We start from the raw sequence: 14888 nt of genomic DNA, 5'->3' as shown, positions 1-14888 counted from the left end.
TACTGGGGGCAAACTACAGCGGTGCATTACTACTGGGGGCATAACTACAGGGGCACATTACTACTGGGGGCATAACTACAGGGGTGCATTACTACTGGGGCATAACTACAGGGGCATTACTACTGGGGCAAACTATAGGTGCATTACTACAGCAAGGCTAAACTACAAGGGGGCATTACTACAGCAGGGCTAAACTACAAGGGGGCATTACTACTGGAGGCTAAACTGCTGGGGGCATTACTACTTGGGGCAAGCTACAGGGGGTTAACTACTAGGGGCAAGCTACATAGGGCTAACTACTGGGGGCAAACTACAAGGGGGAAAATTACTGGGGCAGGGGTGCATTACTACTGGGGGCATAACTACAGGGCACATTACTACTGGGGGCATAACTAGAGGGGGGATAAACTACAAGGGGGCAAACTACAGGGGGCATAACTACAGAGGCTAAACTACTGGGGGCATTCCTACTTGGGGCAAACTACATGGGGCTAAACTACTGGAGGCATTACTACTGGGAGGATAAACTGCTGGGGGCATAACTGCAGGGGCTAAACAACAGGGGGAATTACCACTGGGGGCTAAATTACTGAGGGAATTACCACTGGGAGGCTAAACTAAAGTGGAGGTAAACTACTGGAGTCATTACTGCAGGGGCATTACTAGTGGGGCCATAACTACTGGTGCTAAATTATAGGGGGCTAAATGACTGGGGGCATTACTATAGGCAACATTACTACTGGGGGCAATACTACACAGGGGCATTACCATTAAGTGCATTAGTAATGGGGGCACTACTAATGAGGGCATTGTAAAGGGGGCACTTCATAAGGGGCATCACTCCGGGGGACAAAAGGGGCTTTACTACTGGGGGCATTGCATAAGGGGCACCACTACTATGGTCTCTATATAAGGGGCATTACCAGTACAGTGGACATTGCATAAGGAGCACTACTACTGTGGTCATTGTAAAAGGGGCACTACTGCTGTGGGCATTGTGTATTACGGGGTGCTACTACTGTGGGCATTATGTGTATTGGGGTGTTACTACTGTGGGCATTACTACTATTACGCCTCTTTCATTTTGAGACCATGCCCCTTTTTTGGGGGGCACGCCTATGGCACATGCAATACATTTATTGCTTGGGTGCCAGGGGGAGGGGGGGTGAGTTCCACCACCTCTCTAGGACCACTTTAAGCACTGGTGCCAGACAAGATATTATGGGCTTTGGGCAATTGGTGGGATGGTACTTCTGGTCCGGAGTTTACAGGAAGCGGAAGTACTAATCCGTGACATTTAAAGGTCAAATACCATGAATTTATATGGATATACATAAAACATCCTATTGTATAAGGTGAGGTAATCAATCTAAAATAATATATGTGGTTAAAAAGGTAATTCTTAACTATTGTGCTTGCCACGACATCCGGAAATTCCAGCTCCCGGAAGTGACAAAACCGGAAGTGGGGCATCCGCAATTGTGATCCTGGAAGTGTGGCATCCGTGGCTATAGTCCTAGTCTCTTAATGCCGGAAGTGGGGCAGATTCATTGAACTATATTGTCGGCTGAGAGTGAGGCAAAAAATTTAATTTTAAAGTCCACAAACGAAAAGATTTAAAATGAAAACATAAATTATATGCAGGTTATATTTGTAATTTATTTTCCATGACAAGGTTTCATCTAAAGTCATTTGGATCTTTTTCCCTGTTACATGTGTGTCCATAATAATTCCTAATATGTCGGTCAGAACAGATGATCTGGTAGATGTTCCCAAAGAGAGCATGCTCAGTAGGTAAAAAGAAGAAAAGAAAAAATAATGATGCATTTGGAGGTAAAAACTATAAAAATGTATACATTTGGCTCAAATTGGACTTAAATACATAAAGGTAAATGGTGAGGATCAATTAAATTTTAAACATTCACAGTAACCATTTTAACTCAAAGTCTTTATTAAGTCCTTTTTGGGATAAAGACTGGAGTTTATAGGTTAATTTAATTTCTGCTTTGGCGAGCTTTTTTTTTCGTGTTTTTGTCTCACCAAGTCAACTTAATGTGTTTAAGGCCCACTAATCTTCTGATGTGTTTGTAGGACAAGTTGTGTTCTGATTTAAAATGTTCAGATAAATTGTTTGTTAGGAGTCCATTTTTTATATTTCGCAAATGCTCTCCTAGTCGAGTTTTTAAAGATCTTGATGTTCTGCCGATGTAATTTTTCCCACATGTACACTCAACAAGATAAATTACATTGCTCGTGTGGCACATGACAAAGTCCTTGATCTTATAATTTATTCCATTTGCTGTGATTTCGGTGTATTTAGATGTCTCCATTACAACTTGTCTACACGGCAGGTAGGTGCCGCATCTGCTAAAGCCACTTGTTTTAATGGGGTTTGTAGTTTTTTGAGGTAGGGAACTGCGTACCAGTTTATCTTTTAGATTGGATGCTTTTCGATAGATAAAAGTAGATTTTTGGGGGGATAATCTCTCCTAAGGTGCTGTCCTTACATAATAGAGGCCAGTGTTTCTTGACTATTGATTCGATTCTCTTGTGTTGAGAGTCATATCATGTGATGAAAGACCATTGGGAATGTTTTTTTTCTTTTTTATCCTCATGTTGATTTCTGTGTATAAGTGACATTTTGTCCATTTTCAGACTCTCCTCCTACATTACATCTTGCCATCGATGTTACATATGCTACAGCATTGCCTCAGTTCCTATGCCTAAGTTACTGCATTTTCTGTGATACCGATTATCTGAGTCTATTACCAACTGCCGCTAACTATACCATCTTGCATGCTGAATAAAAGACTTATTTTATTTTACAATCGCTGTTGTTTGGGTCACGCCTTCGAGTCTATGCTCTAGTACACCACATCCGGGTTAATGTACAAGAACTTAATTAAAGCTCCCAGGTTCACATACCATTCTGCCCCTATGCCTGAGATCTCTACTGTCCAGAGTCAGACCTCAGGTGTGACAATGTCAATAGAGCTAAAACTTTCATGCTTATTAAATTATTAATTTTTAATTAATCGTATTATTCATTCATATACCATCAGAGAGCACTGCCATTTGAACTCTTCTTTCCAACATAACAACTATCCAGAGTGAGCGCCCTGGCCACACTCTCACAAACTACCAAACTTCAATTAAGGGGTACACAAGGGAACTCAATAGAGTGTGTCCACGGCTGCCAAATACTCTAATCTGCACCCAATTAGTTTCTCGGCCATTGTTTTTCCAATATACTGCGGTCTAACCAGCAGTGTCACAGTACACTGGGGTACAGCACAAAAAAAAAAATCTATATATTTTTTATAATTATAACTTTAGGCTTTTTGTTTTTAGCTTTTAATATTATAATTTTACACTGGGGCAGTGAGAGAGAGCACCCCTTTTTCAGATACAGCTGACAGAGAGAGAGCACCCCTTTCAAATACAGGAGACAGAGAGCACCCCTTTTTCAGATAAAGCCGACAGTGAGAGCACCCTTTTTTCAGATACAGCAGAAAGAGAGAGCACCCCTTTTTTATACACAGCAGAGAGAGCACCTCTTTTTCTGATACAGCAGACAGTGAGCACCCCTTTTTTAGATACAGCAGACAGAAGGAGCAATCCTTTTTCAGATACAGCAGAGAAAGCACACCTTATTCAGTTACAGCAAAGAGAGCACCCCTTTTTCAGATACAGCATACAGAGAGAGCACCCCTTTTCCTGATACAGCAGGGAGAGCACCCCTTATTCAGTTACAGCAAAGAGAGCACCCCTTTTCAGATACAGCAGAGAGCACCCCTTATTCAGAAACTGCAGACAGAGAGAGCACCCCTTTCTCTAATACAGCAGACAGTGAGCACCTCTTTGTTTATATACAGCAGACAGAAAGAGCATCCCTTTTTCATATAAAGCAGAAAGAGCACCCCTTATTCAGATACAGTAAAGAGAGCACCCCTTTTTCAGATACCACAGACAGAGCACCCCTTTTTCAGACACAGCGGACAGAGCACCCCTTTTTCAGATATAGCAGAAAGAGAGCACCCCTTTTTCAGAAATTGCAGACAGAGAGAGCCCCCTTTTCAGATACAGCAGACAGGGCACCCTTTCAGATACAGCAGACAGCGAGAGCACCCCATTAATTTACAGGAGACAGAGCACCCCTTTCAGATACAGCAGAAAGCACCCGCCCGACGCCACACCAGATACAGTACTGGAGATCGACATGTCCATCCAGTACACTCTCCAATGCCGGAGTGAAGATGGCGCAGATCACTGGGGACTTATAGAGAATCCAGAATCTGCAAGAATCCGACAGCGCGATGATGATGTTTTGCCTCATTTTGTGATCCAAGTAAGGCGGGAAGTCCTGAGCCGTACTCGGATCCCAGCTTGGATCACAAAGTTCAGGAAGGATTCAGTTCCCCATCCTTACTTTTAACCTGTGATCTTCACAGCAGCTCTTAACACTGCTCAATGGGGGTCATTCCGAGTTGATCGTTAGCTGCTTTCATTCGCTGCGCAGTGATCAGGCAAAAAATCGACACTTCTGCGCATGCGTATGCTGCGCAATGCGCATGCGTGTCGTATTATTACAATGAACGATGTAGTTTCACACAAGGTCTAGCAAAGCTTTTCAGTTGCACTGCTGGCCGCAGAGTGATTGACAGGAAGTGGTCGTTTCTGGGTGTCAACTGACCATTTTCAGGGAGTGTTCGGAAAAACGCAGGCGTGGCAGGAAAAATGCAAGCGTGGCTGGGCGAACGCAGGGTGTGTACGTGACGTCAAAACAGGAACTGAATAGTCTGAAGTGATCGCAAGCGCTGAGTAGGTCTGAAGCTACTCTGAAACTTCTGCTAAGCTAAAATACACTCCCAGTGGGAGGCGACATAGCGTTTGCACGGCTGCTAAAAACTGCTAGCGTGCAAACTCGGAATAACCCCCATTGTACAGTCGATGAAAATCTATGTAGAACATAGTTTCCATTATCACTGGTAAATATCACATGTATATAGTAGCATGAAGCCCTTACAAATGGCAACACTATAAGCCACCTACCCACAAGCCAACTATCAATAACCAACATTTAATAAATAGGTATTCTTCTCCCCAACCAGCTTTATCATCAGTTTTTACTCTCCTCACATACATTAAACACATTACATTGTTTACCCCTATAATGCATCGATAAGCCCCTTAAACCCTACATTAAATTATTTTTCACCAGCACCCACATAACATAAATACAGCAGCCACACCAGCATTATCATTGCCCAAATACACTACAGTAATGCATTACATTAATTGCCCCCACCAAGTTACTCAATAAGTCCCTATACCACGTTTCATTAATATCAAATGTAGAACATGATTCATTTTTGTAAATAAAGCAAAAAAGCAATCAACTGGGCAAAGCCATGTTGCACTGCAAGTGGGGCAGAGGTAACATGTGCAGTGAGATTTAGATTTGGGTAGGGTGTTTTTACACTGAAATCTGAATTGAAGTGTAAAAATAAAGCTAACGTTTGTGGGCTATGGGGGTCATTCCGAGTTGATAGCTCATTATCAGTTTTTAGCAGCCGTGCAAACGCATTGTCGCTGCCCACCGGGGAGTGTATTTTCGATTTGCAGAAGTGCGAAGGCCTGTGCAGCAGAGCACCTGCAAAAACTTTTTGTGCAAAACAAGACCAGCCCTGGACTTACTCTTCGTGTGCGTTGATTTTAACATTGGAGGGATGGCTTTTGACGTCACACACCCGGCCAGCGTTCGCCCAGGCACGCCTGCGTTTTTCCTGACACGCCTGATTTTTCTAAGCACTCCCTGAAAATGGTCAGTTACCACCCAGAAACGCCCACTTCATGTCAATCATCCTGCGTTGTACCGTGCGACTGAAAGCGTCGCTAGAACCTGTGCAAAACCACAAAGGACTTTGCACCTGTACCTTGCGCGTGCGCATTGTGGTGCATACACATGCACAGAAATGGCAATTTTTAGCTTGATCGCTGTGCTGCGAACAACAGCAGCTAGCGATCAACTCGGAATGACCTCCCATATGCAGAAGCAGACAGTATTTACCATGAAGAGAAAAAAATATACATTAATTTGCTCTTCTTGCATGGCAGCATGGTTTGCTCCAGACACAAAGTAACATGCTTTTTTTTGGCTTTACTTACAAACATGAATCAGGACCATAGTACACTAATACTCTCAAATATATTACTTCAACAAACAATGTTTTAAGAACAAATCTGACCGTAGGCTCTTTTCTGAGTGCTAATGAGTGTACCCAGAAATTAGTAAAGACTCTAAACCAACCCCATGCTGCCTTACTCCATGATGTTAGAGGAGTATGTACTTCACAACTAAAGAAAAATCTTAATTAAAAAAAGCTCTAAGAAATAATTAGACACACTTTAAAAAAACAAAAAAAATGCAGACACAAAATGTGCCCCCCACCTCCACCCCTCCACCCACACACACACACACACACAAAAGCTTTTCACATAGAAGTCCAACAAATATCAAGATGTATAAGTAAGTATGCTATGTACAATCCATGAGATGGCTAAAAAAAAACATTTAAAGCATATCATTTGCAATAAGGGGATCAGTACCTAAAACGGCGTGATTCCGGCCATGGGTATGCAGGCAACGGGGCAACCACTAGCAAGCCCCTTGCTGGTTCACTGTGCTCACCACTCTGCACTTGCCACACTGTGGGCACGGTGGCTCCCTGTGCTCGCCACAAAATGTATTCTCCCTCTTTAAGTGACGTGAACACCCACAGAGGGAGGAAATATTGTGTGGCCGGGATCCCGGCATCAGTATTTCCCCACTAGTCAGTATTCCTGCATCGGCATTGTGACGTCCGGGATACCGACTTGCGGTATGGTGACCGCTTCCCGCAATAATTACTGTATATATTGTGCTTTAATGGTATCCCCAGTAAGCAAATAGAGATAACAAGTCATCATTATCAACTTGATGTTGATACATGGATTCAAGATTTCACATCTCTGGCAGTGGCACGGGGATTCAGGATTGCATACTGGTAGCAGAGACACACTGACTCAAGTTTTCATACTGGTAGCAGAGAAACATGAACTCAAGATTGCGTACTACTAATGCAACTGATTTTTGTATGTGTTGTATTTATGTAATGAAATACTGTAATGTATTTTGTTGTCTTATGACAAAAATAGAGGCGGGCACTTTTCATGTTTTGTGTTTTGGTTTGGGTTCTGGATCCCTGCTCGTGTTTTGGATCAGGGTTGGTTTTGCCAAAACCACCCTTTCATGTTTTGGTTTTGGATCTGGATGATTTTTGAAAAAAACATAAAAATAGCTAAATTCACAGAATTTAGGGGTAATTTTGATCCTACGGTATTATTAACCTCAATAACATTAATTTCCACTCATTTCCAGTCTATTCTGAACACCTTGTACCTCACAATATTGTTTTTAGGCCAAAAGGTTGCACCGAGGTGGCTGTATGACTAAGCTAAGCGACATAAGTGTGTGGCACAAACACATGGCCCATCTAGGAGTGGCATTACAGTGTCAGACAGGATGGCAGATTTAAAAAATAGGCCCCAAACAGCACATCATGCAAAGAAGAAAAAGAGGTGCAATGAGGTAGCTGGATGGCTAAGCTAAGCGACACAAGCGAGCGGCAGAAACACCTGGCCCATCTAGGAGTGACACTGCAGTGGCAGACAGGATAGCACTTAAAATATCTAGTTCCCAAACAGCACATGATGCAAAGAAAAAAAGAGGTGCACCAATGTCGCTGGATTACTAAGCTAAGTGACACAAGAGTGCGGCACAAACACCTGGCCCATCTAGGAGTGGCACTGCAGTGGCAGGCAGGATGGCAGATTTAAAAAATAGGCCACAAATAGCACATGGTGCAAAGATGAAAAAGAGGTGCACCAAGGTTGCTGTATGACTACCCTAAGCGACACAAGTGTGCGGCACAAACAACATGGGATGTGCTGGAATTTTCCCAGATGTAATACATGCACAATATTGGTGGCACAGGAGAGCGTACCCCCAAACTACACACACACAGTAAAGCCTGTAAAATTTATTTGGATAATAATAACCCTTTTATTTGGAGCTATTATAATAATATGCAGCACAGGTGAGCGTACCCCTAAACCACACAGGGCAAACCCTGTAAAAATTATTTGAATAATAATTTAAGTAATGTATTTAACCCTTTTATTTGGAATAAAAAATATACAGCACAGGACACCACCACTGGAATTATGGCAGCACAAGACACCACCAATGGACTGATGCAGCAAAAGATAGCACCACTGGACTTATACGACAGTACCCCTGGAATTATATGGTAGTACCCCTGGACTTGTACGGTAGAGTGAGACAGGATGGCACTTTAATAAACTAGTTCCCAAACAGCACATGATGCATAGAAGAAAAAGAGGTGCAAGATGGAATTGCCCTTGAGCTCTCCCACCCACCCTTATGTTGTATAAACAGGACATGCACACTTTAACAAACCAATCATTTCAGCGAAAGGGTCTGCCACACGACTGTGGGTGAATTGAGTGGTTTGTTTGGGCCCCCAGCAAAAAAGAAGCAATCAATCTCTCCTTGCACAAACTGGCTCTACAAAGGCAAGATGTCAACCTCATCCTCATCATCTGATTCCTTAACCCTTTCAGTGTGTATATCCTCCTTCAAACAGAGTATTCATTTGTCCCCACTGGAATCCACCATCACAGGTCCCTGTGTACTTTCTGGAGGCAATTGCTGGCAAAAGGGTTTTCCTGGAGAAATTTATAATTCATTTTGATGAACATCATCTTCTCCACATTTTGTGGAAGTAATCTCCTATGCCGATCGCTGACAAGGTTACCGGCTGCACTAAACACACTTTCGGAGTACACACTGAAGGGGGATCAACTTAGGTAAAATAAAGCCAGTTTGTGCAAGGGCATCCAAATTGCCTCTTTTTCCTACCAGTATACATACGGACTGTATGACATGCCTACTTGGATGCTGTCAGTCATATAATCCTCCACAGTTTTTTCAAACCTGACAGAATCATATGCAGTGACAGTAGACATGTCAGTAATCGTTGACAGGACCTTCAGTCTGGACCAGATATCAGCACTCGCTCCTGACTGCCCTGCATCACCACCAGTGGGTGGGTTAGAAAATCTTATCCTTTTCCTCGCAGCCCCAGTTGCGGTAGAAAATGAAGGAGGAACTGTTGACGGGTCATGTTCCGCTGGAGTTGACAATTTACTAACCAGCAGGTCTTTGAACCTCTGCAGACTTGTGTCTGCTGGAAAGAGAGATACAACATAGGCTTTAAACCTTGGATCGAGCACGGTGGCCAAAATGTAGTGCTCTGATTTCAACATACTGACCACCCTTGAATCCTGGCAAACCCAATGAAGGGCTCCATCCACAAGTCCCACACACATAGCGGAATCGATCCGTATTAGCTCCTCCTTCAATTTCTCCAAATGCTTATGCAAAAGCCTGATGATGGGATTTACCTGACTCAAGCTGGCCGTGTCTGAACTGACTTCACGCGTGGCAAGTTCGAAGGGTTGGAGAACCTCGCACAAAATGGAAATCCTTCTCCACTGCACTTGAGTCAGGTGCATTCCCCCTCCTTTGCCTATATCGTAGGTGGATGTATAGGCTTGACTGGTCTTTTGATGCTTCTCCATCCTCTGAAGTATATAAAGTGTTGAATTCCACCTTGTTCAGGTAATGGCAGGGCAGGTTTAGGAGTGCTTGCTGGGGCTCAAGTTTTTGGCACGAAGTGGCTAAATGCTGAAAGTGGCCCGCAATTTTTCATGCCAGCGACAGCATCTCCTGCACGCCCGTCATTTTTTTTAAAATTCTGCACCACCAAATTAATTGTATGTGAAAAACATGGGACGTGCTAGTATTTGCCTAGATGTAATGCACACAAATATTGGTGGCGTTGTCCAATATCACAAATCCCCAGGAGAGTCTAAGTGGGGTAAGCCATTGTGGGATGATGTCCCTCAGTTTCCGTAAGAGGTGGACAGTGGTGTGACTCTTACAGAAACCGGTGATACACAGAGAAGCCTGCCTAGGAACGAGTTGGCGTTTGTGAAGTACTGCTACTGGTGCCACTGCTGTTGTTGCTGCGGGATGCAATACATCTACCTAGTGGGCTGTCACAGTCATATAGTCCTTAGTCTACCCTGTTCCACTTGTCCAGATGTCTGTGGTTAAGTGGACAGTGGGCACAACTGCATTTTTTTGGGACACTGAGTACACTTTTTCCGACGTCTCTTTGTATCGCCTGCCTTGTGAAGTGGAATCTAGATGGGATTTCATACTTGGGACACACTACCTCCATCAATTCTCTAAGTCGCACTGAACTAATGGCGGATACCAGAAGCACGTCTAACACCAACATAGCTGTCAAAGCCTCAGTTATCTGCTTTGCAACAGGATGACTGCTGTCATATTTCATCTTCCTCGCAAAGAACTGTTGGACAGTCAATTGCTTAATTGAAGTAGTACAAGTGGTCATCCGACTTCCCCTCTGGGATGACGATCAACTCCCAGCAGCAACAACAGCAGTAGGCGTACCACTCAAGGATCATTTGGAGGAATTCTGGTTAGGAGAGGAATCCTCAGTCTTGCCAGTGACATGGCCTGCAAGACTACTGACATTCCTGACTGAGGAGGAAGTTGACATTGAGGGAGTTGGTGGCGTGGCTTGCAGGAGCTTGGGAACAAGATGAGGAAGGGATTTAGGTTTCATTGGACTGCTTATGCTTTTAACCAAAGTTTCTGAACTTGACAATGACTTCTGATGAATGTGCAGTAGGTGACGTATAAGGGAGGATGTTCCTAGGTGGTTAACGTCCTTACCCCTACTTATTACGGATTGACAAAGGCAACACACAGCTTGACACCTGTTTTCCAGATTTGTGGAGAAATAACTCCACACCGAAGAGGTGGCTTTTTTGGTATTTTGCCCAGGCATGACATTGGGCTTATTCATCCCACGGACAACAACTGTCTCCCCTGGTGCCTGATTTAAACAAACCACATTACCATCAGAATCCTCCTCATCAACTTCACCTCAGTGCCAGTAACACCCATATCTTCATCCTGGTGTACTTCAACAGTGACATTTTCAAACTGGACTGTGGGTGCTCCTTCCAGCACTTGCAGAGGGCATGCAAATGGTGGAAGGAGTCACCTCTTCATGTCCAATGCTGGGAAGGTCTGGCATAGCAACCGCCGACACACTTGGACTCTCCTTGGGGATTTTTGATACCATCTTAGAGTGCACAGTTCTTTGCTGTGCTTTTGCCAGCTTAACTTTTCTCATTTTTCTAGCAGGAGGATGAGAGCTTCCATAGTCATGTGACACTGAACCAATAGTCACGAACATAGGCCAGGGCCTTAGCCATTCCTTGCCACTACGTATCGTAAATGGCATATTGACAAGTTTATGTTTCTCCTCAGACCATTTAAATGTATTTTTTTGGGTCTTTTTACTGAACTTTGGCTTTTTTGATTTTACATGCCGTCTACTATCACATTGAGCATCGGACTTGGCAGACAACGTTGATGGCACTTCATTGTCTACATCATGTCTAGTGGCAGCAGCTTCAGCACTAGGAGGAAGTTGCTATTGATCTTTCCCTATTTTATCCTCCAAATTTTTGTTCTCCATTATTTTTCAGGAGTTATATAACAAAATGTGCGGCACAGGAAAGCGTATCCCTACGCCACACAGGGCAAACCCTGTAAAAAGTATTTGGATTAAATATTAATAACCCCTTTATATGGAGTAGATAATATACAGCACAGGACAGTACCACTAGAATTATATGGCAGTACCACTGGACTGTATTTATACGGCAGTATCACTGGAATTATATGGCAGAACCACTGGATTTATCCAGCAGTACGAATGAACTTATACGGCAGTACCACTGGACTTATATGGCAGTATCTCTGGAATTATATGTCAGTATCACTGGAATTATACATCAGTACCATTGGACTTATACAGCAGTACCACTGGACTTATAAGCAGTACCACTGGATTTATACAGCAGTATCACTGGAATTATATGTCAGTATCACTGGAATTATACGTCAGTATCACAGGAATTATACAGCAGTATCACTGGACTGTATTTATACAGCAGTACCACTGGACATATATGACAGTATCACTGGATTTATACAGCAGTACCACTGGACATATACGGCAGTATCACTGAACTTATACGGCAGTATCACTGGACTGGTTTTATATGCCAGTACCAATTAGTGATGAGCGGGTTCGGTTCCTTGGAATCTGAACCCCCTCGAACTTCACCCATTTTACACGGTTCGGAGGCAGCCTCGGATCTTCCCACCTTGCTCGGTTAACCCGAACACGCCCGAACGTCATCATCCCGCTGTTGGATTCTCCATTATTTTTCGGGAGTTATATTACACAATATGCGGCACAGGATAGCGTACCCCTACACCACACAGGGAAAACACTGTAACATTTATTTGGATTAAATATTAATAACTCCTTTATTTGGAGTAAATAATATACGCAGTCGCCTGTTGGAATCGGAAGATGTGTTTTTTCCGTTACCTACGGGCTTGGTCACTTCCTCCAGGTAGCTCTATTAGTGGTAATACCTTAGCTTTCACCAGTCCATTGTATTAACGGGTGAATATGTACATTTATCAAATTGGCACTTCCAAATACACTGAATTTCATACTCTCTTTCTGCCATTGGTATATTATTGTTTTCTTTTTTCTTTTCCTATGTGTATTTATTAATTGATTGATTTCTATGATTCACATAGGTGGAATGGGCCACCACTGTGAACCACATTTTTTTTTGATTATTGATAAGATCATGTTTCTCATTTTGAGTGGTGTGAGTCAATTTTTTCCAGCAAATCTAAGCTGCCATTATTATAGATAGGCTTGCTTTGTTACTGATCCATTCCCAAAGGTGGGCAATCAAGGCTATCACCATTTCTTGCACAGACCAATTCCTTTTGAACCATTGACAAAATACTTGTCTGTTAACCTGTTCTTAAGTCAGGTTTATTTCTCATTCTAACAATTATTATCTGACCTGTCTGTCACGTCTGAAAATAATATTACCTCTCTATAGAGTTCTTTTGAACAATCTGCTCATTCAGACACAAGACTGGTTTATGGATGGTTACTATGTTATTTAGTATACTACAAATGTAAATACAATTTTTTTCTAAAATCTGCTCTTTGCCAATACTACTTTGTAATACAATTATGCTTGATTGAAACTGTCAATATTTTGATACTGTACTCTTTAGTTAAGGGCAATAATTGATACCAATGGATCTTTTTAGCACTACAGACTGGTAAATATATTTAAATATTCAGCATTTATAAGTACAGGAGCGCCACTCTTTGAGCACACCTATCTTTCCGATTCAGTACTCTCATTGGTAATTTGGGGGACAACCTCCCACGGCGGTTTTTCAACTGGTGGGACATCCGGTCACCATCTAACACCAACAGCAGATCATCTTTTTCCCCACTCTTAATTACTTCCTTCTGAATTCTCATCAATGATTCAGGAGACGGATGCTTGTTAACATTCATAACCTACTATCATACCTCACTGCTTGTGCCCAATCTCATCCGATCTTGGAAGCTAAACAGCAAGGTCAGTACCTGGTGGGCGACTACCAGGGAAGACTCGGTGCAGTAAGTTGAAAATCTAGGAACAACTCCAGTCTAACATTGAAAGCAGAATCCTACTTTTTCTTTCATCTGTTCTCTATGACTCCCGCCATCGGTCCTACTAATTCCCAGTGGAGCAAATATACACCTTATATCTGGTCCCCATATCATTTACATTGTTTATGGGACCTCTTACCGCCAGGGATATCCCAATTACTAAGGAACAGATACTCTGTATGAATTACAGTCTTACTGCCAATCGCCTTTTTAATCACTGTTGTGTTATATGTATGTTATGTCTTTATGTAGTAGGAGATTTTTATTTTAAGCTACTTTATTAAAAGTGAAGTTTTAATTTCCACATCTTCATAAGGAAATGTACTATATTCAAATAAGAGTGCGCCCACAAAGAAGTCTTCTTTCTTCTCTCTGCTATAAGGTGTACAGTAATTTATTACGGACTTCTGGGTGCACCACCAGTTTAATTTAATGTGGTACTTTGTCAAGACATTTAAGATAAACTGGTAATAACATCGTATGTAATGATCTTAAACCTGTGCGGAATCAAATCCAGTCCTCTAGTAATATACAGCAGTATCACTGGACTTGTACGGCAATATCACTGGACTGAATTTATACGACAGTACCACTGGATTTATATGGCAGTACCACTGGCCATATAGGGCAGTATCACTGGACTTATATGCAGTATCACTGGACTCAATTTATACACCAGTACCACTGGATTTATATGGCAGTATCACTGGACTTATACGGCAGTATCACTGGACATATACGGCAGTATCACTGGACATATACGGCAGTATCACTGGACATATACGGCAGTATCACTGGACTTATATGGCAGTACCACTGGACTTATACGGCAGCACAGGGACACCACCACTGGACTGATGCTGGACAACACAGCACCACTGCAATGGACTGGACTTATACAGCAGCACTGGACATATGGCAGCAGAGGACACCACCACTGTGACTGGACTGATGCAGCAAAAGACACCACCACTGGACTGATGCAGCACTAGACAGCACCACTGGACTGGACTTATACAGCAGCACTGGACATATGGCAGCAGAGGACACAACCACTGTGACTGGACTGATGCAGCACAAGACACTACCACTGAACTGATGAAGGACCCTGAG

Source organism: Pseudophryne corroboree, chromosome 6 (genome assembly GCF_028390025.1).
Source record: "Pseudophryne corroboree isolate aPseCor3 chromosome 6, aPseCor3.hap2, whole genome shotgun sequence".
Taxonomy (NCBI): domain Eukaryota; kingdom Metazoa; phylum Chordata; class Amphibia; order Anura; family Myobatrachidae; genus Pseudophryne; species Pseudophryne corroboree.
This window is presented reverse-complemented; position numbering follows the sequence as displayed.